This window comes from Strix aluco, chromosome 2 (assembly GCF_031877795.1).
Source record: "Strix aluco isolate bStrAlu1 chromosome 2, bStrAlu1.hap1, whole genome shotgun sequence".
In the NCBI taxonomy this organism is placed as follows: Eukaryota; Metazoa; Chordata; class Aves; order Strigiformes; family Strigidae; genus Strix; species Strix aluco.
Window position 1 is genome coordinate 40,534,251 of NC_133932.1, and position 24,495 is coordinate 40,558,745.

Sequence of the window (24,495 nt, forward strand, 5' to 3'; positions counted from 1 at the left end):
AAATGGAAGCTTGCAAAATTAACAAATTTTTTCTTTGTAATTTTTTTCAAATTTAAAAGTTGATCCATTTACTGTTCATTTTAATCTGACAAATAAGTTAGGACTTATTTTTCACAGATTAAAACAGTTAACTGAGTAAGGTTTTGCAATGAAGAATGACTTCCTGAAGAATTAAGGTACTAATAGCTTTCTTAACGCACTAACCTACCTGAAATAACTAAGGCATGTGACATAATTAAAGCATATGATTAAATTGCAAAACTCTGAACTTCTTGGCAACATCTCTGTCATCCAACTTTTGTGTTGCGTGTGTGAGGCCATTTACTGAACATGTTAGCTCAGCCTGCAATAAAATTAAATTAATCAAGTAGGCAAGTAACTGAATGTTCCCAGTGCCTGTAGAATAGAAGGACTTTTGTGTCCTGAAGTAAATTAATTCAAGTTGTCTCTTTCTAATGCAGGAGGGATGTGGGTGAGAAAGGGTCTAAATGCTATTGTTGAAGGACTTATGCTCTTGGAGCACTAAACATATTTAAAATAAGAAAATGGTATTTTCCATAAGTGCTCTGTTAACCCTGGAAGTAGTGTTGCTGTGGTATGTTAAGGACATTCCCCTGTGAACAGCTCTTCTGATCAGGACATCTGGGGCAGCAGGAGGGGAAAATGCTGTGAGTAGAGATACTATTGATGAGCCAGGGGCCCATGTTGTGTGCAGATTTTCTTTTGTTATTGTTTTGTGTTGGTTTTTGTTCTATTGCCATAAACCTTGCTCTGAATTCTGTGGGAAGCTGTTTGATCATCAGGAATGACACAGCTGGAGCGTGACCCACCTGTGATCATACAGGGGGCAGTAGTTCTGGTGACAGAACAGCCAGGTTATGGTACCAGAAAAAACAGCTGGTTTCAGTGATCAGTGACTTGTAGCCACGGTGCACCTGTATACTTTCACTGCAAAGAAGAATCAGTTTGGGGTCTAGAACAGAAAGGACCTGGGAATTGAAAATCTAGAGGAGGATTGTGAGAGGCTGTTATGGGACGATGGGCTGAAGTAGGGTGCTGGCCAGGGCAGAGAGGGAGATGCTGAGCTGGAACCCTTTTGACACAGAGGAGGTACCTCTGAGCAGTGACCAAGTGTGACACTCATTTAAAAGTCATTGTGAGCTAAGTGGATATGATAATTTGGATATTATATTGAAGAGATTGATTTGCTTGCCAGCTCTTCCACTTCATTTGCCAACCTCCAGTACTGGCTAAGTAACATAAGTAATCCAACTGGGCACTGAATGAATGGTGATACAAGTTGGAACAGGCACCAGCTGGAGAAGACACCAGTAATTCTAAAAGGATTAGCCAGAATCACCTAGCAGATGAATGAAGGTCACTGCCAAGAAGGAAACTGCTTGTTATGCACCTGGCAAAGCTTTGTAGCTTAGTCACCAATAATTTCAAGTTCTTCCTCCCCGCCCCTGTATGCCTTTGACTTTTGAGAACAGATTTATGCAAGCTGACTGTTGGAGAATGGAGGACCTTTCTCTGTATCTTCATGAAATTCTGAGAGCACCCTGAGCAGAGAAGTCTTGCCTTACTATTCCTTATCCATATCAAGGCAATTTTCTGTCATTTTTTTTAAAATGCTGTCTACTCATGTAACCATGCAGTCCTTTTACCTTTAGGTAAAAGCTAACAGGTAGTAGAAAGCTAATGAGTGAGCTTGCAAGTGGAAATTACGGTCTGACTTCTGAGAGAAAGTTCTTATGATGCAACAACCTGTACCGAAACTGGGTGATTACTTCTGATATTATCTGAAAGCAATCTGTAAACAACATGAGGCATCATTTAGAAACCTGTCCTATAATTAGTTCAGGGAAAGATATTTAAGAGATCTCAGTGAGGGACGTGGTGGAATGTGTCTAGAAATGACAGTGGCTTTCTCATTTAGCATTTTAGAATTTGAAATAAATTACGCTAATTTGAAAGCAATTTTCTGGGGATTTGTGAGCAGTGACAGGTAGTGTTTCTGTAGCTAACCACTGTGTGATTCACCCTGTCAGCTCAAGGCAGTGGAAAGAAGTGCCCTTTGCCTCCCGAGGGGCTGTCTGGAGCTTCAGGCTGCAAAATGTGCTGTGGTGGCAACTGAGTCTTGGATTGGGATCCTTATCTTCGGGTGCGCTGTAGCAAACTTCATGCATTTGTGAGGGTGGCTGGTCTGGTTTTTGCGTGTGTGTGTTTTAGCAGTTTATAGCTGTTTAAAACTCTCTGAACTTGTCCTTATCTGCTTTGCACTCGGGTGTTGTGTACTCTGTCCATGCTACCTCTCTTCTCTGCCTGTGCTCCAGTCATACCACCTACGCTGTGGAGGTGGGTGGAGTGCTGGCTTTGGGCTTCCTTATGTTTCCCTATGCTGCTGGAACTTCCCACTGCCTATTTAAGGCTTATCATGGGTCACAGTCAGGCTCTGGGGACTGAAGGATTGTTACCAAATGCATATTTAATCTGAAAAGTTACTCCTTTTCAGGGATAAAGAATAAATGGGTGATGGTGCATGACTTGCTCCCAGTGGAAAGCTGTACCTCATACAGAGTACTGCAGCAGGAACTTACACACCTTCTCCTGGCTTTGAATAAATAGTTTTGGTAAGAAGGAATTTATCCACACATGTGGGAGAAATGGAAATTACAGTGTATATCTGATCAGAGTTTCCAGGATTCAAACACACAAACATCTTCCTGAAGGTCTGGAGAAAAACAACAAAGCTCTGGATGTGTCTGGCCAAAAAGGGGGTGTGTATGAGCTAACATGCTTGATTAACTGAAATACTTGGGAAGTTGGACTGTATTCTTGATTTCAGAATAACCTTTCTAAATAGCTCTCAGACTAAACTGAAGTCACTGGCTTTGCAAAATGGGAAGGGTTTGGGTGGCTCAGGACTGATGCTAAATGTGGTATGTTTCATTTCAAGTTTCAGAAGGAAGGAAGAATGTTCCCGATATGCAAGTGAGCAGAATTCAGTGCTGATCAAATGCTACAGTCTTGTAGGTATTTAATGGTTTTATGTTATGTTTGGTCTGATTGAATTCTCAGGCAGTCATGATCCATGCCATCCATATTTCCACCTGTCATTTTTGAGGAATTTCATATCTGTCATCTGCTTGATTCTCTTGGGTGAAGGTCAATCCAGAGACTAGAAAAATGTCTGTATGCAGATCCCAGAGGGACATTGTGTCACTGCTGCTGGTGGGATTTGCGTTGGGCAGTTTGGCATGGAAACTGACTGTAATTTGCAGTAGTGGGCTCTCATCCCATTCTCTTAAAACATGCTTTATCCTCTATGTAACATAACATTTTTGCTAGATTTAGCAGTTAGGTTTTCATTTGCTTTCTTTCTGTTGGAAAGACTCTTGACTTGGGGAGCAATTCTGCCCTCTAAATCCCTAGCAACTGTTCCCAGCCTCACCTATCCCTGTCTTGCATGTCATAAGTCCTCCTGGGTTTGAGTGCTGCAGATTTGATGCTGTCTGGGTGAAAGCTCAGGAAGAACAGCCTAAGCAGCATGTGGTGTATTCCACCCTTTGCCCAGCCTTGTGCTTACTGAGTGAGACTTATTCCCTGTGACTAGTGGTGTGCGGTGGTCTCATGTCCTTTTATGAAACTTCTGAAGAGAAACCAAAAAGTCACTGTTCCTTTTTGTAATGTCTTTCTGACAACTCCCTGCAAAGTTCCTCTTTTTCTCAATTCCTTTTTGCTCTTCTGAGAGTTTCCACTGCTCTTTATCTGCCAGTTCCAACAAAATGTTTTTTGTCCTTGGATGAATAAATTGTTCTCAAGAATAAAAAGCTGGTCTTTCAAGATATTTCAGTTACATGAAAATGACATAGGTGTGTGGGGTTGTTTGTTTTGTCTCTTAGAAACCTGTAGCCTTAAAGAAGCAGCTCACAAGTGACAATGTAGAAAGAGGCAAGGGTTCATTCAGCTGAAACAATATTGTGTATATTTTTTTTCTGACTTTAGAGGCAGTTCCTGTCTGAATATCTGCTTCTAGTACTCTGGATGATGTTTTGCTTTACTGTTTAACCTCTGAAGATAGAGGTATTGTAGAGTAAAATGTTAAAGTGGAAATAAGGACGTTTTAAACTTTCATTCTTCGCTGTGGGTTTTTGCCTCTGGCATCTGTTCAAACTGACCCTTAAATCAGTGGTGTTACCTGATTCTGGAGCATTCTATTCAACAACCAAACAGCTAAGCTGATGCTTAGATTCACTTATGTGAAGAGTGGTGGAGACACTATTAAGTTAACTCAAGTCAGTAAAAATGTTTTTTGGATTAATATAACACTGACCAATACTAATATTTCTGAAGTGGATAATCTGAAGCTAGTTGTGAAAATGAGAACTGATTTTGAAGAAAGGGATGATCCAGTTTGCGTTACTATTATCACTTTAGAGTAGAGTGCTCAACTTCTGTGAAAGTGGCCCTCAGTGGGTGCCTGCTTATTGCCATAACCTCTAAAAAGCTTAGTTATCCCTCTTACTGCCTGTGAGTGTGTGTGAGGTTCTTGCTGGCCATAAGCTGAGGAGAAACTTTTGTAGGCTGTATTGGGGTAGAAGAGAAGATAGGTGACATAGTTATCTCACTGCCCTTCCTCTGGCCCTCTCAAGTACCTAAACACTTATTTATTTTATTTTCTTTAGCAAGTATGTCAAGTGATATGAATCCCTGTATAGAGTTCCTCATAAACCAGATACAGGCAACAAGAACTAAAATGGATTGAAATGCATAGGAAGTTCTTGCAAGTTATGGGTATGGTTGATAGGTATTTCTCCTTGCTCTTCTATGTCTGTCTCATGGCCTTTCTCTCCCACTGTAGTTATGATTTGTTTTAAAGGGTTTTGTGCTATCTGGATTAGATATTCCCTATGTGAAATAATTCTTTCTCATTGAAGGATTGGGTTGTCTAATGCTGCTGTTAATCTGTTACTTGTAGAAACATCCCTACACTGAAATGTCTCCACCTAGATTACATTTCTGCAAAGAGTTTGCAGCTCCATTGTTCATTGGGCTAAGCTCTTCAGCTTGCATCTACTTTGGAAATCTCATGATTATTTGAACTCTTCCTTTGTTACTAAGCCCCTGCAGTGGGACAAGGACTCCTTGGTATATGCACAGCTACAGATGTACAGAGATGGTTCAGGCTTCTTGGAAAAGCAGGGTAAAGAGGGTATTGCTGCCAGAAGTTGTGGGAAGGACAGAGCAGGGCTAGTGGTTGGTGAAGAGATGGGTGACATGGGGTGCTGCCTCCTGCTACAGAAGGATGGGAATCGCAGGAGAGGCAGCAGCTGCCTTGTGCTTCCCAGGTCCAGCCAGCCACCAGCCCTCAGGTTCAGCAGGGCTCCTCGTGATTTAAGAGACAGCATGTTCTCCCTGTGTCTCAAGCTGGGCCTGCTGTCCTGCAAATGCTGAAGCTGGCATGTGGTCTGATCTTGGCTCTCTGCCTAGCACTAGGTTATCACAGCACTCTTTGATTTCTTCCACTGCTTACAGCTGATAAGTCTCTAAAAGCTCATAAATGTGAATCCTTTTATCTTTGTTCTCCATCCTATCTGTACAGTGTCTTGACAGAGTGCAGCTGAAGGGCCATAAAACTTGAGGATGTAACTCAACAACAGTTGAGTTACTGAACACAGAGTAAGAACAGTATTGAGCTATTTATATTGTAAAGCTCCAATGCAAAAAAACATTTTTTTTTAAAAAACTGACAAACTGTCAGCATTTAGTGTAATAATATTATAAATTTTTGTGGGTGATGGCTTTAGCTGTGTCTTGATCAATATATTATGCATTTTATAAGTGTGCTTTTCCTCTTCAGTCAGCAGTTATCTTTCACACCGAGCCAGGATTATAAAACCCCCTTGGTAAATGTCATCAGTCCAAAGAAGGAAAGAGGAAAACTCCCTCCCTTTGAACTTTCAAATTCATATAACGGATAAAGGCTGGTCACAAGGGAAAGGGAGAAAGGGAAATTCTGGGGGACTTTCCTAGGAAGCAGAAGGGAAACTATTTCAGGCTCAAGAGACTGCTTTGAGCTGATGGGATAGTCAATAAAATTTCTTTATTACTTTTGTTCAACGTCTTGTCTAGGAGGAAATATAACACACTAGTGCTGGAGAATTTCCATTCTCCAAAATTCCTTTTCAGTACTGTGAGAGTAGGGAAAATCCTGGCCTGCAGATACTTATTTTTGCTGGCAACTGTTGCCAGCAACAGGCTCAGGAACTACCAGTTGCTTTTCTAGATTGTGATTCCTCTCTCCTCTTAGCTATTTTTAATTTGCATATTGTAGAAACCACCTGTCTTCAAGACAAGGTGATGTTTAGTGATACATATGCACAATTTCACTAAGACACAATAGTCAGTTTACTTTTTCTCTATCAGGCCTGTTACCAGACAATACCTCTCCTCCCTAACTTGTAACCCTACAATCAGCTGGATCTGTATTTCCTGACTGATGAGAAAAGGAAGAAAGTTGGACGAAGGGTGAAGTTCAGAAAATATTTATTATTGTCCTCTAGGAAAGTGTTAAGTATTCATCAACAAAGTGGTGAGCTTCACATGTGAATGAGGCTAATTAGTAGCCAACACTGTTGTAGTTTCTGCATTGGACATGAGAACACTGGGAATGGCAGGTCTGAAAATGGAAGCTCAGGATGCCAGGGTGGAAGGAGAAAAAGAAACTGAGCTTAACTAAAGTTGGAGTAACTTGTCTTGGCTCTTCCCCAGGGAATGATGTTAACTTATGACTGAATTGACTGAGTGCCATGCTGGGCACCTTGTGGAGGGTTTGTACACCTAGATGGCAAACTCCATGGCAACGACTCCTCTGAGTGAGAGGAACCACTTGAATCACATTCTGGGCTTTTCTACTAAGCTACAAAATGCAGTTGTCTGAACATGCTTATAAGTAACTCTTCATTATAAAGTCTTTATAGTCCTGGAACAAATCCTGGGGCCAGTCAATGGTATTAATTAACTCACTGATGTCAGAGCTATTGAACCGAAAGGAGCTGGTCTCTCTAGGAGCATTGCTGTGTTAAAGCAAAAGTGAAGTGTCTGGGTTTTATTTGTGGTTTGTTTTCCTTTAATTGTTGCAAAAAGACCTGCAGCTGCAGTTCATGAGAACTTTTTGAGGAGGGAGGAACTGTTTAAAGAACAAGTTTCCCTGAGAGTAATTCACAGCACGTAACCAGTACCACCTGTGTCCTAACAAAGTATCTCTATTTCTGCGTGATCTGGTGGCACCTTTTCTTAAGTGAGGAAAAACAGGTAAGTGCAGTGAATGTAAATAACTAAGAAAAGGAAGAGCTATTCCCTTCTCCAGAAGCCGGTGTTGGCCTTCTCCATAGTTTTACCCAGTGAAGAGCACAAAATACTCATGGAATACTCTGGACTAGTAAAAGGATTAAGTCCAAGTGGTTCAAGGACTCTTAAACCAGTGACAAAAATAAGGCTGACAGTTGCCAAATATTGCAGGCTTAAACTCACCCCCTCCTCCCAATGGAATTAAGTTCACAGCCCCTGCTTTTTGAAAATATTTACAAAGCTGAAGCCTATGCAGTCTTTTAAACCTAGCTGCTCTAGTATCAGAGCAGAAAGTTTCTAGTTATATGGCTGTTACAACCATGAGAATGTTAATGTCCATCAGAGATGGACACAAATAAGATCCTAAATGGGGGCCCCTAAAAATGCCTGTAAGCACTTGATGCTAAGATGTAAATAATTGTTTTAAGTGGAGAACAGTCATACACAGAGTTAATGGGATGTACATACAATACACAACATAGAGTTGTTGAGGGACTGTAGACTATTGGCTTGATAGCTTGGTAGATGTATTTATTGTCTGAAGGACATATCTTGAACAATCGATTTGTTTAAGTAGGAGAAAAAGAGTGGGGATCATAAGAGTTTCCTGCAGGCCCTCTACTCTGGAATGCTTCTCAATCTTCTTAAAGCTTTCAGATTTTGTTGTTAATGCTTGGTTCTGGTGTAGTTCAGACAAATAATTTTATAATCTGAAGCACCCATCTCTCAAGCATTGTAAGCACAATTAGATCTTGTCTCATTCTTGTCCCACTAGCAGAAGTGCTTTTTCTGTTATCAGTGCAATACTATTCCATTTTTTTTTTACCCCCATCTGTAATCATGACCATACAGGGAGGTGCTATCTTCTTTTCAGAGTAGCAAGCTTGGGGTTTGGAAGAAAAAAAAATAAGTAACTCCTTTCTTTCAAAGCACTCTGAAAGACCACTTGTGTTTGCTTCCTATAGATGTGTTTCTATTCTGAACTGTGGCACAGGAAAAGGTGGCATCCTCCCCGTTACCCTTTTCTGACAACAGTACCTTATTCTTCCTATGGCTATGTGGGTGTATGATTAATTTTTGTATGTTGCTTGCTCTCTCCTTTAGGTATATGTGGGGAACCTCCTGCAAGTTGTTTCATTATCATTCGCTGTGCCTGTGTATTGGTAGGGGGAGGTGTGTGTGTGTTTGTTTCCCTTTTTCTGTGGTGGTTCAGTGTCTTGACTTTCTTGTTGGAAACTGTAGGGCTTCAGCAGTGTTTCTTGTGAATGATTTTTAGATGAGGGCTGTACTTGGCTGAAGTGCTGCTCTTCCAGAATTGGAAGATGACTCAGCTTGCTCTGTGGTATGCTTTTTTTAAAAAAAATCCAAACCCACCTCCTCCCATTCCTTCTTTCCCCTTTCCCCCAGTGAACTACTTTGCAGTAGAAGGGTCTCTTCCCCTGGAAGTAAGCAGAGGAACAGTGTAAGATGGAAGCCCCAATTTCTTTTGTCTGTCACATTTCTTACTCCAATGTCTTTTTGCAACTTCATTTTCCTGTTGCAAATTAGCACTGGCAGTCTTGCAAGCCCTCATCTTCACAGGGCACAACTGATCTATTTTTTTCCTCCTTTTTTTCTCCTTTAATACTCTGCTTCATAGCAGTCTGGTTCCTGGCTTGTGCATTAACATGTTTTGAACTGATAATGAGTTAAATTCATATACTTCTCAACAGTGACTCTAACAGCTCTATTGCAGCTGAGGTAGTGAGAAAACAAGCTTAAGTTTTTGGACCTAAACTCTGGATCCAGTTTTTGTTTTGAAGCAACTTCTGATGTGCTTTGGGGCAGTAATGTTGCCCCAGACAGGTTTGGAGCTGTTAGAGGCAAAAGCCAGCAGAAACCACTGTCCCAAGCTAGGAAAATCTGGAGAAACCACTTCTCAACTGTTGGGCTAGACCACATGGTTTGTCTTCTCCCCTGTAGCACAGAGGTGACTGTAGTGCCAGAGATGGTGGGGTGATTTAGCCATGCAATGTGGTGATGGAGTTGAGGCAATGCAACCGAACAAATAACTCCAGGACCATGAGAGATGTAGCTAAGGATGACCTGGGCTAGTCTGCAGTGGCAACCCAATGCTAGGAAAGGCATGAGGTGGAGCTATAGGAGGTGATTCTGAAAAGCAGGTACATTTAACTTATGTACCCCTCACACCTCTGATCCTTAAAGTTAGCAAATACTAATTGCTACTGTGACTTGGGCAATGTTTGTGTCCCTGCTCTGGCTTTGCTCCGAATTAGCTCATGTAGGCAGTAACTTTGCTTTGTGCAGGACTACGTGAATTGTGGATGCTGGGGGAATAAAAGCACAATGTAAGCCTGGAAAGTATCTGAGACACCCGTTATGTCCCTCAATAGTGTTTCCTGTTGTTATTGCTGGAGATGAAGAACTAGGTTAGACTTGTTTGATCTAGTGGGGCACTTCTTATTTGGGCAAGAGCTGCAGAGTGTAACTCTCATGTTTGTCTTAAACGCAAGGAAAGAAGTAACTAGGACAGAGCAACTAGGAAGTCTAGCTGGTGTTACTACAACAGCAAAACAAGTGATATTAAAAAGGATGCTTGAAGAACAGAGTTAACAGCAGTCAAGTTGGAAATGCTTTGTATTGGATGTTTTATTCCCTAGTAGAATGGCTGTGTTGAGGGAGGACAAACTGTTGTTCCATAACTGCTGGAAGAAAACTGCCCAAAAGTGGATCAGGTAAATGAATTCTGGCATAGCTTCTCTGATGTCTCCTGCTGTTAATGGTTTTGCTCTCTAACACAAATTATCTGGACTCTTACAAAAGCTGACTTTACAGAGCTGTCTTGGTTTTGTCTTTTCTCTTGCCTTGAGAACAGTGCTAACAGTATCTCCTCTGGGTGTGTTTGGGTTTTTTTGTTTGTGGTTTTTTGGGGTTTTTTTCTGCTTATTTTTGAAAGACTTGTGAAAGGGCTACAAGAGATGTTGAGGAGAAGAGGGAGGAATTAGGCAGGTGCTTTGCTTGATCTCACAAGCCTTACTTTGCTTAAGAAACCATGTTGTGAACTGTTAATTGCATCTTCATGCAATTGGCTGATACTGATCTTTCTGGATTGTGAGATAACAGAAAATATAAGCCAGTCTTTGAACTTAAATAAAGATGACAACCCAATATGCAAATTACTTATAGCTCTCAAGAACTATGTGGGTGATATAAGTCCTAAAAGTTGCTGGTTTCCAAGTGGTCTTTAGTTTGCTTTTCTAAGGTGATATAGTTCAGTGATTGTTTCATTTCCTCAAAGGGAGCTTACTTCAGTTGTAGCCATGTAACACTTTCACCAGTTACTACGTTTAATACCACAGAACGTAACACTTGTCATTTGAAGTAAGACATAGCCGAAAGTAAGCTGGAGAATTAATATCTGAAAGCAACCAGATGGTGTCAAAGTTATGAATGCTACAGAGATGTCTGGTGTTGTAATAGCATCTGATGGTCACTTGGTAGCTGACAATAGGATCATCTTGAGGGTTGTGGTGGAAGTCACTTTAGATATGGCCCTGGGCCCAAAGTACCATAGCAATGAGTCCGCTGGATCAACTTTGTACAACTCTTCTATAAAGGTAACTTGACAGCTAGGTAGACGGGCTACACCTATGCTAGGATAGCAGTGCATGGGTAGCTGTTGTCATCTCTTTTCTGTAATCAACAGTCCACAACCAACAGTTCTTGGTGTCAGCAATGCTGAATGGAACTTTTATATGTTTATGCTGTTTCAAGCTTGTTGGTAAGTAATGACTTAAAAAGAAAGAGGAGCAGCTTGTGCAAAACCACAAGCTTTCATACTGTGAAAGATCAGCCTGACCTCTCTGTGGTTCTACACTTTCAATATAGGAAACCCCCTGTGAAAGTTTAGGTAAACTTAGTTTTACAGTATATTTTCAACTAGAACTAAACAGGAAGTTGAAGGTGTGAAATGCACATCCCAAATAAGGCTTGGAAATTCAGCAGTGCATTGCACTGACCTACAGTTTGATCTCTAGGTCTCACCTTTCCCCATTGAAGAGGTAAGATTTGTGAATGGATTAGGTTTTCAGCCTCAGGAATGATAGGTACAGTCAAACATCTTTACGATCAATGAACTGATCAAAAGCAAAATCATCTGAAGTTTTGTAGGGACTTAGTCCTGCATGATGGCACTCTCACTGAGCCCCTGGTTCTGCAAATAGCAGTCTCCTTCAGGCCGAGGAGGCAGCTGCCTTAGGGTACTGGTCTGCAAGGAGCAGCTAGAGTCTGAGGAAGCAGCAGCCACCAAGGTGGAAGGATTGGCAGCTGCTGTTTGGGGAGAGGGTCGTAGAAGATGGAGATGGCTTCTCTGCAATCTTAGTTTACCCCTTCCCATCCTTTCCTCCTCCCCTTCACTCTGTAGTGGCAGGGGTGACTAAGCCCTTTCCTTTCCAAAACAGCAATATTTTGCTTCACTAGTGTTGTTAAGTCTTTACAGTGTTCTAGCTGAAGCACCTTTTGTGTGACATCTCCCTACTCCCACCACACACACACTTATTTCCCTTGAATGCCTGATTTTTCCCTTTCATTGACTAAGACCTGTGAAATACTTTCTGATGGCATCTCACACCAGGGTTTTTTTCCCTAGGATGATCCAGGCCCAGTAGGTGCTTCTGCAAGGGCTGCACAGGCTGCAGCTCCACTGGTTGTGATCTAGTCGCTCTGGGTAGCTGAAGGAGCTAGTTCTGTTTATACAGTGTCATAGCAAAGATACGAGCTCTTCTGCAGAGTAGCAGGTGCCAGTGGCATATCTGTTTTGGCACCTTTCAAGCTCTTGGCTGGAGTTGTGCACAAGTGATGAAGCTTTGCATCACCTAGATAATAACTGTTCTTTGGAAATCCAGGAATATATGGGTTGGAGTATTACAGTAATTAGGTCGGTGCCACTGATTTTGGAAATGCTATTAAATACGTGTGTCGTACAGCAGCAAACAGTTAGTTGGGCAGATGATGTGCCTTGGAGTATAAAGGGCACAAAGATGTGCTGTATTGTTCCAGCAATATCAAAAATCAAGATGTGCGTGAGTGGAAGTCTCTGATAATATCAACTCACAATTTTGTATCCTTGGGTATCTTCTCAAAGAATGTCAGAGAACCAATGTAATTTGGGAGGCCACCCATAACTGAGCAGATGATTATGACTATGCAGTTGTAGGGCCAGATTTCTCAAATGTTTCTCTGTCCATGTATCCTACAGCCATGACATAAATATTGGGCATCTTAGTTGTGATAATTCTTAAAAACTGTTTACTCTTAAGCTCTTCTGATAGTCTCTGCTTTAGTGATCTCTTAAGGTGCATATTTAACTAAATCAGAGACCAGATTTTAGCTTTCTATCATATACACATCCTGACAAGTGTAAACACCAGTGAATAATCCTGCTTTTTGTAAGTGAGATCAAGATATATAAAATACCAGCTGAAGGGATTGTAAGTGTTTCTGTATATGTGAGAGAGATTTTTTGTCTTTGGGTTTCTCTAAAAATTCCTGATACACTTTTTTTTAAAAAAGACTACTTTCCTTTATTCTGTTCTTGCAGAAGATCCATTTAAAATCATAGGCCAAATACTTTAAAGTAGTATTTATCCATGTGCAGAATATAGAGACAGGACCATACCTGGCTAGGTTCTCTGACACCTTGTAGTATGCTGTGGATATTTTGTTAGGATTGAAGTGTTGTCCAGTCTTGCATGTTTCAAAATACTTAAGAGTGTTTTTGCAATACACTCAAGCCCTCCTAAAACATAGTATTATTCAATGCGCAGCTGTTACTGCTAGAGTAAATGATTCATTTTTCTGCTTTGCCATCAGATTCTAGGGAAGTAGACTCTTATAATGAGATGTCTAACAAAGCTGTAACCAGGAGGAATTTTGTCACTCTAATATGCCACTTGCTTTTAGTCTTGACAGATGTAGCAACTGAGAGAGTCTTCCTACTGCTGTTGGGAAGAGATATGCTCCCTGAGCCACCCTGGTTTTCTGCAGCTGGGCTGCCTGAATCCACATCCTCTCTTGCTACTAATATGTCATGAAAACCCATCTTTTGGAGGTGGACAAAGCCCAAGTTCTAAGTGTTTGTGGTAACATATGACAAGACTTTGGGCCTCAGAAATTACTAAGCTTGGAGTCAAAACTATACAGAAACTTTGATTTGAAAGGGCAGGATTCCTTCTCCCATTTCTATTTGCTTACTATTAAAAAGAGCTGATGCATTCAGTGAGAACACAAATTGATTGGTCTTTGATGGGAATGTGGGGATTACTACTGCTTACCCAAATTGCATCTTGTAATTTCAGGGGGAGAAGTGAGGACAAGAGTGTTTAATAGGCCTTGTATGCAGTAGATTGCAGAGCCTAACTCTCGCAGGAAAAGGGATGTGATTCCTCAGATAGGAAAGTACAATGTGCTAATTGATTCGATATGGCATTGTACTTAGTATACTGGCAGCTGCCAAACATCTTGAGGACTCATTGTCATGCAGGCAAACAAAATATTTTGTCTGGATCTTTAGAGCAATATTAAACGGCATTAAACGTTACAGCTGCCCTTTTTGTAGGCACACATGTCTGTTCTTTTTGAGACTGTGCAGTGGACCAAGCTCTTTTTTTTTTTTCCTCCCCTTGCTAACATGTTTGTGGAGCGTTAACTAGCAATTATTAGGTGTGATTGATACTGCGCATTAACTGATAACTGTTAAACAAAGGAGAAGCTTATGGCTTGAACACAAGGGATAGAAATTATAGGTAGAAAGCATTCAAACTATGTAAACTTTAAATGGCCTAGTTTTGAAGTGCTTCCTCTGAACACTCATGGAAATATCTAGATGCTGATCTCATGCCTGCATTCCAAAGCCTTTACATCTCTGTCCTGCTACCAGATGGGATTTGAAGAGCCTAATTATTTATGTATCTTACAGTGTCTCAGATTTTGAGGACCTCAAAGATGACCTTGGCACTTCTAAGACTGTTTATTTAGAGGACTGAACTAAGAGTGCTACGTGTTGGTCTTTCATAATCCTTCATTCAAGCTGTAAATAGTCATTTGAGAAATGAAGTTGAAGTGACAGCTGGAGAAGGACAGTGAAGTCCTTAGAGGATCTCTGCAGTGGAACACAGGTTTTAGGAACTGAAGCAAACCTATTTCTAAGCAGTTGTTCAGGGGAGGCAAAATGTCTGAGGATTAGCTTTGCAGCCCCCCAAGCTCTGGAGCCACTCGAGATGGAAATATTTGGCCTGGCCTAAACAGAGTAAGTCACAGGGTATCTCTGATGTACACCTTGCTGGTAGTGAGCTGATTGTGGTCTTAGCCATGACTTGTCTTACCTCAGCTATGCCCTATTTCTTCTAGCTACTCCACCCCAAAATCTCCTGTACCATGGGCTACAAATGCAAGGAGGTTTGGAGCTGAAGTAGCATTTTTACACTCCCTGGAGATGACCCTTGACACAAGGACTATTTCTGGATAGAAACTTTTTTATGCCTCTCTCAACACAGAAGAAAAGTAAGGGAAAAGAGGAACCAAGATGACAGAACTGAATTTTAATCATGGCTATCAACTTATCCTTCTCTTCCTTCTTCTGAGGTATGGAACAGATCTGTAATTGGTGTGAAGTAGGGATACACTGCCAATCATGTCAAGCCAGGAGAGTTGCACTGACTTAGATCTGCTTGTGCATGTCACTTTGCATCTGAATCAAGATGCTGGACTTCTGGATAATGCTTACATAGCTGAAGACACCTGTAAATTAATATAGTGGCTTCATACCATGAGCAGCATGAAACTTGCAGCTACAGTGAGGTACTCAAAGGGTGAAATTAATTGTGTGGACAATAATCTTTGTGTACAAAAGTTCCCCATGAGGAAATTCAAAGATCCCCCAGGCAGACCTGCCATATAACCCTGCTAGCTCTTTAATTGGATATTTTGCTTTTGGTTTGAGAGTGTTAAGGCTTCATCCAGACTGTAGTTGCAGCCACATCCCGGTGCCATAAAAGGAGTCTGTGCTCAGCAATGTGCTGCTGCTCTCTTTGGCCTTAATGCACAGTAACTGTGGGCCCAAGAAGAGTTTATGGAGTTAGGTTTCCCCAGAGTGTACTTACTGGCTGGATGTCAATGCTCTAGTACAAATGAACACACTCTTTTCCACTTCATGCCTCTGTGAGGAGCAAAGAAATGGGAGGGGAGGTAGTAAAATGAGTATTATACTACAGGAACTTACATGAGTTTTAGTCACAGATGAAATGCTGACCCCTGACTCTAGCTTGGCACAGCTATTTCTCAGCCTGTCTTGCAGAGGAGACCTTTCCAGGGAAACCTTTTAGCCTCAAAATTTTAAAATCTTTGTTCTCTCTCTCTCTCCCAGTAGAGGACTTGAAAAATATGAGATGCAGTGTAACACAGGTACCTCAGAGAGCTCTCATTCCCATCATCTCAACTGCATGTTGTTGCAATCTTTCTTGCTAGGAAAGATTCCTTCCTCATCTCAAAAAAAAAAAAAAAAATCACTCTGTAAAAGAATATAAATTTTGTTATAGGAGACAGTAGAAGCTCTAATAGCTTCTACTCTATAGATCCTAACACAAAGGTGCCTCAAATTCATACATGGTCACATGTTGTTTTCAAAAATCTCTTGGAAATATAACTCCAATATAGTTGCTGCAGGATGTGCAGATGTCTGAGCCAGCTTTTAAGCCACACTTTGCTAACAGATGAGCAGTGTGTGGTGGTGCAGGAATCGGAGTAGACAGCAGTTAGAGTGTGGTTAGCCTGTGCCAAACATTGCACTGCCCTGGGCAGCTGGCTGCAGCACTGCTCACTAGCTGTAATTCTGCCAGCTGCAAGGAAATCTTAGCTTGCAGCGTGAGTAGTTGGAAGCATTGCTATGGGTGATTGAGGAGTGCATGGGAGTAAATTAACTGTGGAATGGCCCTTGCTGAACATGCTGTAGAGCTGGAAATGTGGTGACACTCCCTGTTGTCATCTCCTCTCACCTTGGGTTTCACAAATTCTTCCGGGCATCTTTTTTTTTTTCTTCTTTGGAAGTCCTAAATATGTATTTCTGGTGTGTGTGTGTGGGGAAACATGGCTATTGGGCAGGTTCCTTCATCATAGCTATTTAAGAGATATGTCCCATGGACACTAAAGTGCATTTGGGTAAGAGGAAATTGTCACCTTTCAGGAAGTAAGAGTTCAGGGTAACTGTAAGATACAGTTACTGCAAGATAAGTGTGTTTTGGGTGCAGTTCAGCATTGTTTGCACTGTTTGCAGTAATGAGGAAGGAATAGACAATGCCAGCTCCTCCAAAGCTGGGTAGCTGGAACACGTTGAGTCTGCAGATGTACACGATAGTCAGTCTGCATGCATGCAAGGATGCAGAAGGAAAATGCAGCAATTCTCTATCGACCCTGTAAGACTACTCTAAAAAGAACAATCAAGTTTAAGCTGGGCTGCCTCAGCAAGGGAAATTTAGAGAGTTCTGGATGTTCTTCCCTTTCCTGATGTCAAAATAATCCTCTTTTCAGAAATGATGGCAAGGATCTGCTTGGCTTTAGCTCACATAGCTGTCAGCATAGTTAGAGAGCTGACCTTGCTCTGGCAAGACTACTGAGAAAGGAGCTGAAAGCAAGTTTGCTTTTACAGAAACCTTCTGGTTCAGAACTTAAACACATGGCAATGTAGAACACAGAGAAACTTGGATGTTAGGAAATGACATCTGGGAAGCCAGAGGTGAAGAGATTATACTTCAAATGCACTTAGTTGAGAAATACATTGGGACTCTATGACTAACTAACTTTTATGAATAAACTGAAGGGAAAAAAAAAATCAAGTAAATAGCAGTTTCGTTCATCTCATTGTGCCTAGTTTTTCCAGCATCCTTGAAGGAAATTGTAAGTGAAGTAATATAATACAGAAAACTGCACAATAATATACACACAAGGAGGCATGAGAGGATGAAACCTGGATACAAAACTAAGTTGTAGAAGTAATTTTAAAAATTAAAAAAACCCTGGTGTTCTCTGGATGAATAATTTGCCCGTTTTCTCCATCTTCCCCACTCTTCATTAAAGTTACACTCTGCAACTATACCAAGCAGAAGCTAAATTACACCAGTCACCAGCACTCTTTTATAGAACAAAAGTGAGTTTGGAGTGAAACTTTGGTAAACTGCAGTAACTGAAAATAAAAACTTGAAATGAATCCTTGGAAATGACAGTGAGTCTTGTGGTTTCATCCACTGCAGGTATTCTCTCTCAGGATGCTACTGAGTGCTCTTACTGTTACACTGCCTTAATGCCTGCTGCTCAGTAGGTGGGCTGGATGCCTGGGTGGGTTGAATAATTCTGCTTTCCAGGGGTAGATTGCTATATTCATGTAGGTTTTGCTGTTAGGTCTTGATACCTTTGTAGATCTGTGAAAATGACATTTTACTATTCTTGAAGTCTTGCTTGCACATTGTCCTCTCTGCTAACAGAGCAAGTCTCTCACTGAAAGAGCACAGTTGAGCCACCTCCACTTACACTAGGAGTAAAGGGTCCAGAGGATGTGGTAAAGCAAATCATATTTGGGCAACATTTGTTGGAGTTTAAGCACAAGGCTGAAAACATGGGTTCAAGGCATTCCCTCCCACACATACCTGTAAGGAGATGGATGCTCTGAGGTAGTGGTTGAACTGTAGTATCTGTTGCCAAAGGTGCTGTTATGTTGTAACTAGAAAAGCTGTAGTGAATTGAGCTTTTCTGCTGTGCATGAGGGAATTTTTTTTTCTGTGGTTGCTTTAAAAGCAAAACCAAAAAGTGGTAACCCACAGATGAGGGATTAAAAAAAGACAGCTTTAAGACAGTTGCCTCTGAGCTGTTAGGAAATCTTAAGTGAAGTTAGAGTGCAATCACATCCCTTGTAAGAAGTTACATGCACAAACTCAAAGCAAGTCTTCCATGACTGGAAATTGTTTAGCTTGGAGTCCTTGAGCTAGCTATGTGTATGTATTGTTCTTAAACCATTTGTGCTGGGGAGGCAGTTGTTTTGAGCAATCTGCATTCCTAGGGACTGATCGGCACATGGAAATCTCTGCATTTTAAGACTTGTACAAATATTCTAGCCCTTCTAGAATAGATTACATTTTCTCCAATTTGTGATTTTTCTTTTTTAACTTTCTTTACCCCTCCTCCCTTACTCAGCAGGCATCTTGAAACAGATAATGACTAAGGGATACACACTTTCTTCCTTTAGTCTTATTGGACACCTCCTTGAAGATGATGTCCTAGCACCAGCAATTTATTTTATTCTGTCACAGATGACTTTAGCAATTAGCATAGGGAAGGACTGATGGAAAAGTCTGGTGGTTGAAATTGGAGTTTAGAAAAAAGAAAATGCAGAGACGGTAGAGGCAAAGGCAGCTGAGAGAACAACCAAATCTCAAATTAGTTACAGCCATAAAATGGAGATTTCCTTTAGTGATGCTGAAGGTGGCTGTAGTTTAGTACTCCATGTGAGCAGGAAGGTAAGCATAAAGAGAAAAATACCCAAACAGAAAAGACAAAACCAAAAACCCCACCATCAAAACCAACCTCTCCAGCAATAAACCCAATTAAAAACCCAAGCCAATGTGAGTTCTGGTATGCCTCTGCTATACACCATAGGTGGTATGGATGTTCTGGGCCAGGGCTGAGCAGTCGCAGGTGCCCACACAGCCTTTTGCCACGCTGATCTGAGCTTGTGTCCCAGGACAGGAGCAGTAGAGCACTGGGAAGTGTGGTGGGGAGCTGCAATTAGTAACTCCCCATCAACACAGGGAATTCATGCTAGTGCCACGCTACATGGAGACAGCACACTTCTCCAGACCCTGTTAGCACAGACACCTCCACATCATGCCTTGTGGTGCAGTTAAGATGTGCCTGAAGGTGTTGAGGTGCCATTCTAAGACATATGGGCAGATGTGAACTGAAATCAATGACTGGAAGCCTCTGAGGCTCAGGATGCTTTGAAAAATCTGACTGCAGGTATATTTGCAGTGTATATACATCCCCCCCCATGCCTCTGAAAATTGTCAGTGTTCAGTGAGATATTTCACTGAGTATATATTCACATTCAGTGTGTGTGCCTGTGTATACTTAATGGACTGTGGCAGAAAAGTATCTCATTGTTCAGAGGATATTTTTTCCTCTCCTCCCCTCCTTTCTCTCACCTGTTGAAGCAAATCTCTGTCCATTGACATGTGCCTGCAGGGTACTCTCGCCTGGACTGGACTGCCACCTTCTGTGTATGTTTAGGAATGCTCAGCTTCCATAGGGGCAGTTGGCTCTATAGGGTCCTCATCCTGAGTGGGAGGGAAGGCTGTAACACAGTTCAGAAAAGGAATGTAACTAGGAGTGTGAGAGACCAACTAGCTCAACTTTTTCAATATTCTTTAGTGCTAATCATAGAATAGTTTGAGTTGGAAGGGACATTAAAGATCATCTAGTCCCAACCCTCCTGCCATGGGTAGGGACACCTTCCGCTAGACCACATTGCTCAAAGCCCCGTCCAACCTGGCCTTGAACACTGCCAGGGAGGGGGCAGCCACAGCTTCTCTGGGCAACCTATTCCAGTGTTTCACCACCCTCATAGTGAATAATTTCTTTCTTACATCTAAACTAAATCTACCCCCTTTCAGTTTAAAACTATTGCCCCTTGTCCTGTTACTACAGGCCTGGTAAAAGTCTCCTTCCATTTTTCTTATAAGTGCACTTTAAGTGTTGAAAATGTGCAATAAGGTGTCTTTGGAGTCTTCTCTTTCTATGCTGAATAACACCAACTCTCTCAGGCTTTATTCAGAGGAACAGTGTTCCAGCACTAACTGTTTTTATGGTCCTGCTCTGGACCTGCTCCAACAGGTCCGTGTCTGTCATGTGCTAGCAGGAAGCTGTAGATGCCATCTACAATGATAAGGTGGGAAAAAGCTAACAAGCCCACTAAAGAGTTGACTGCATTGTTGTGTGTGTGGTGGTTTTTTATTTTTTATTTTTTAATTTTTTTTTTTCTTTTAAAGGGTAAAATGTTCTTCCCCACCTGGAGTGGTTTCTCTAACAGCCAAAATGTCAAGAAATGGTGACTGTTCCACCAAAACTTCAGTCTCTTGAATGTAGTACATACATCCATGCACTTTTATTTTAGGAATTTCGTAACAGGACACAGCATATTTGAGACATTTTTGTAGTGCTTATCTTGGTAAATATTTCAGTAGCCTGGTCTGCATTACAAGAAGAGGGCTTAGAGATGAAAGTTTCCTACTACCCCCTCTTCCTTGGTAGAAATAACTAATTTCTTTAGAAGGAAAAATCTGTGCTGATCTCTGCCTTTACATTGCTTATACTTGTATTATCAAGTTAAACTCAAAACAATAGCAAGTTTTTTGATTTAATGAGAAATGAAATCTATAGCTGTGTGGTTTCAGTGCTCACTAAGGATTCAGTTTTAGTCAACTGGTGAAATTCTTCTGTCAATTTAGCCTTTAAAAAGGCAAAGCAGACACAAGCTGGCTCTTGAAGGGCCTGAGTTCCAAGTTCATGCAAACATATGAGAAATTTGGCTTCGTGACATCAGTTGCTTTGTGCTTTTCCGAGGTGTGGCTCTTCTACTTACCTCTCTCCCTGCATTACCTTGGTGGGTACGGTTCCTTCTGAAGAAGGGACAAGCTATCAAGAGTAAAAGTACTTGGGGGTGTTGGTTGATGAGAAGCTCAATGTGAGCCAGCAATGTGCATTTGCAGCCCAGAAAGCCAACTGTACCCTGGGCTGCATCAAGAGAAGTGCGGCCAGCAATTCAAGGGAGGTGATTCTCCCCCTCTACTCTGCTCTCATGAGACCCCACCTGCAGTGCTGTGTCCAGCTCTGGGGCCCCAGTGTAAGAAGGACATGGACCTGCTTGAGCGGGTCCAGAGGAGACCATGAAGATGATCGGGGGCTGGAGCACCTCCCCTGTGAGGACAGGCTGAGAGAGTTGGGGTGGTTCAGCCTGGAGAAGAGAAGGCTCTGGGGAGACATTATAGCAGCCTTCCAGTACTTAAAGGGGGCTACAGGAAAGATCTTTATCAGGGAGTGTAGGCATAGGACGAGTGGTAACAGTTTTAAACTGAAAGAGGGAAGATTTAGATTAGATATAAGGAAGAAATTCTTTACTGTGAGAGTGATGAGACACAGGAACAGGCTGCCCAGAGAAGCTGTGGCTGCCCCTCCCTGGCAGTGTTCAAGGCCAGGTTGGACGGGGCTGTGAGCAACCTGGTCTATTGGAAGGTGTCCCTACCCATGGCAGGGGGGCTGGGACTAGATGATCTTTAAGGTCCCTTCCAACCCAAACCATTCTGTGATTCTGTGAAATGCCCTGCTGTAGGGACTGGTATGTACCTCTGTGGCTGTGTGTGGTGGTTTTTTATTCATCTAATATAAACCTTTCATCAAAACTCAAAGGCAACAACTTCGTCTGAAACCCACTTGCACAACATTATCTTGTTATCTTTTTCAAAGTCCACAAACACTTGTAACATAAACCCTGGTGACTCACAACTTGGACAAATTCTCCTATGCAGTTGCTTGCCCTCTTTCTTTTCACTCTTGGACTCGATTTCTTCACTAGCTGCAAGCTGAGACCTTGGGTTATGTGTGACACTAATGTTGTGACAGTGTGTGTGCTGCTCAACACAATGGGACTCCTTACCTTCCTTGTACAGGGGTGTTTTAGCTGTTATTACACACTATCAGTCTGTAAACAGTGACCATTCAGAACCTGAGAAGTTACATAGGGTTTCATTTTTGGTGAGACTAATATGCTGAATGTTTTGTCTGAGCCTTTTCTCTTACTCAGCTGACAATTTGAGGCAGTAAGTGTGATTATTTTCAGCCTAATGTTCATTCTCTGAACTTCACTCAACTGAAACTTCCTGTTCAGTCACTTCTGTCGGTGTGTCAGTTTAATAACTAAAGAAAAGCAAAAAGATAAAGAGCAGAAATAAAGACAAAACTGTAGTCGGTGAATAAATTAGTTGGAGGTTCCTTTTGGGGTGTCAGGTTAAAGCTGCCTTTTGTTTTACTGGTAGCCTTAGCCTCACTTCTCATTTTGTAGTCTAAGTGCATCCCAGCTGGCAGTCAGCAAAGGCGAGTGGAGTTAAGAGTCAAAACATTTTAACTGGGAAACCCCTGAATCTGTATTTTTTCCTCTCCAGCAAGCTGCAACTTATAACAAAGGAAAAACATCAAACCCAGATTGTTTCTTTTTCACTTTTCCTGTGTCCACATCATCTGAAGCAGTTGTAAAAGACCCTAACCAAAAAGCTGTAGCCCAGATACTGCAGTTTTAGCACTTTCTAGTATAAGACAGAAAACTTGATCTCTTACCTCTGTGGAATCTCTCAGTATACTGTCTGAATATGCTGAAATTCAGATACACTGCTTCGAGGAGCCTCTGCCTTGGATGAGGAAGTGCTGAAGCAGAGCAGGATGTGGAGCAATGACTCATATCAAGGGCTGTGTTTCTTAACTAGCTGAGAAATAAGAGGAATTATTGATGGCAGTCACTGTAGTGTTCTCAGATGACGTAAGGACTTGCTACTAGTTACCACTTTACCAATAGTAAAAGTTCAGGAACATTCAATATTTCACATTTCATCTTTTCCGAAACTTTAGCTGCTTATGATAATGTAATGTTCTGGTGTTGCAGTGCTTTCTAGGAGGACTATCTATCTATTGTCCCAAAAAAATATACATCTCTATTGAGAAGCATTTCTTTGTATGAATGTGATGCTTGAAGATGTTCAGAATAAGGATTTTGGTAATGCTTCTGCAACAACGCTTGCCTCTTAGCTCAAACAGGCACTTTTGAGACTTTACTTGGTTCTTTCCATTAGGAAATGGAAATGACTTTTAAAAACCCACAAAACCACCATGTTTCTTCTTACAATTAGTTTTAACTGGTGTTCATGTATTTAGTGTCCTATACACCTGAACACAGAGGCTACTAGTTGCAGTTTCTAAGCATGCCTTTCCAAACTGCATTGTCAAAAAAGCTCTGTCTCTTTTAATTTGCTCTGCCATCAATCATTTTGTTTCACTGACTTTCCACTTTTGATGTGCAGGTACTGAGCAATTTTTTCAGCCAGCCATAGTAGAAGCCTTTCTCTTTCTCCTTGAGAGAGTTCTTGCTTGCATCTTGCTGAGCTGTCAACGTGGGTGTGGGTGCCTGGCATGCTCTGCTATGTCACTTCATAAAGGAATTTAAGTTTTCTTTCTATGGGCATTTGCTAGCATGGCCATTGCTTCACCAAGGTTTTGTTGCACATAGTTGCATAATTGCACAATTCATCACTCACACATCAAAATGGAGAAATATATTAGGCGGATTCTGTTCAACTCTCATCTTTAAACTACCAGTTTCTGTTGCATTACAAGTCTCTCTTGCATTGAATTGAATCCTTCTGTCATCTTCTTTTGTTTAAGTTAGTGTGCGTGTGTATACACCTGTAATGCACTGTTAGTGTTGAACTTTTCATTATATAAACATGCCATAAAAGGCATACCAATTGATTTAAAATAATGAGTATTCCAAACACTGCTCCCATTCATCTCAACTCCTTTTCTGCTTGGGTTAAGCAGAGAGCTTATTTAGTCTTGTTGAATGAAATAAAGCCATTTACTCATGCTGAATGAATATTTGTATTTAACACTCATATACAAAAAAATACTTAAGCTTTAGAGGAAGTCTAAATTTTTTAGTATTAAGCCAGAAGCTAAATAATGAAACATTATTTCATAGGGTTTCTTTAATTATGCTAGAAAACAAACAAAACTCCCATACTCAATGTTTTGAGAGGTAACACTTAATAAATTAGTCAGCTTCATGGTAGTATTTCAGCAATATGCAGTTTCTCATTTAAACAATGCTGTAATGAAACTGCTCATTCACTCCTGTGACAGTGATCCTGAGTATTCCCTGAGGTGCTTCACTTTTGGAAAACTTTGAATGCCTGATGCAACTTGCAATAGATGAGTGGTAAAAGAGCGCAGAGGAAAACACTTCTGAGTTCATATAAGTTATTTTCTGTCTGGCACTGA

The 24,495-nt window shown here is 41.3% G+C and overlaps 1 protein-coding gene across 1 annotated transcript in view; it reads right to left on the reverse strand.

Annotated features, from left to right (window-relative positions):
• Nucleotides 1-24,495, reverse strand: part of LOC141919270 (V-set domain containing T-cell activation inhibitor 1-like) — a 45,388-nt gene that overhangs the window by 13,289 nt on the left and 7,604 nt on the right. The window contains exons 2-3 of the mRNA XM_074814482.1: nucleotides 22,783-22,928; nucleotides 19,599-19,747 (exon numbers count right to left, since the gene is read on the reverse strand). The gene's annotated coding sequence lies outside the window, so the exon portion shown is untranslated. The remainder of the gene's footprint in view (nucleotides 1-19,598; nucleotides 19,748-22,782; nucleotides 22,929-24,495) is intronic.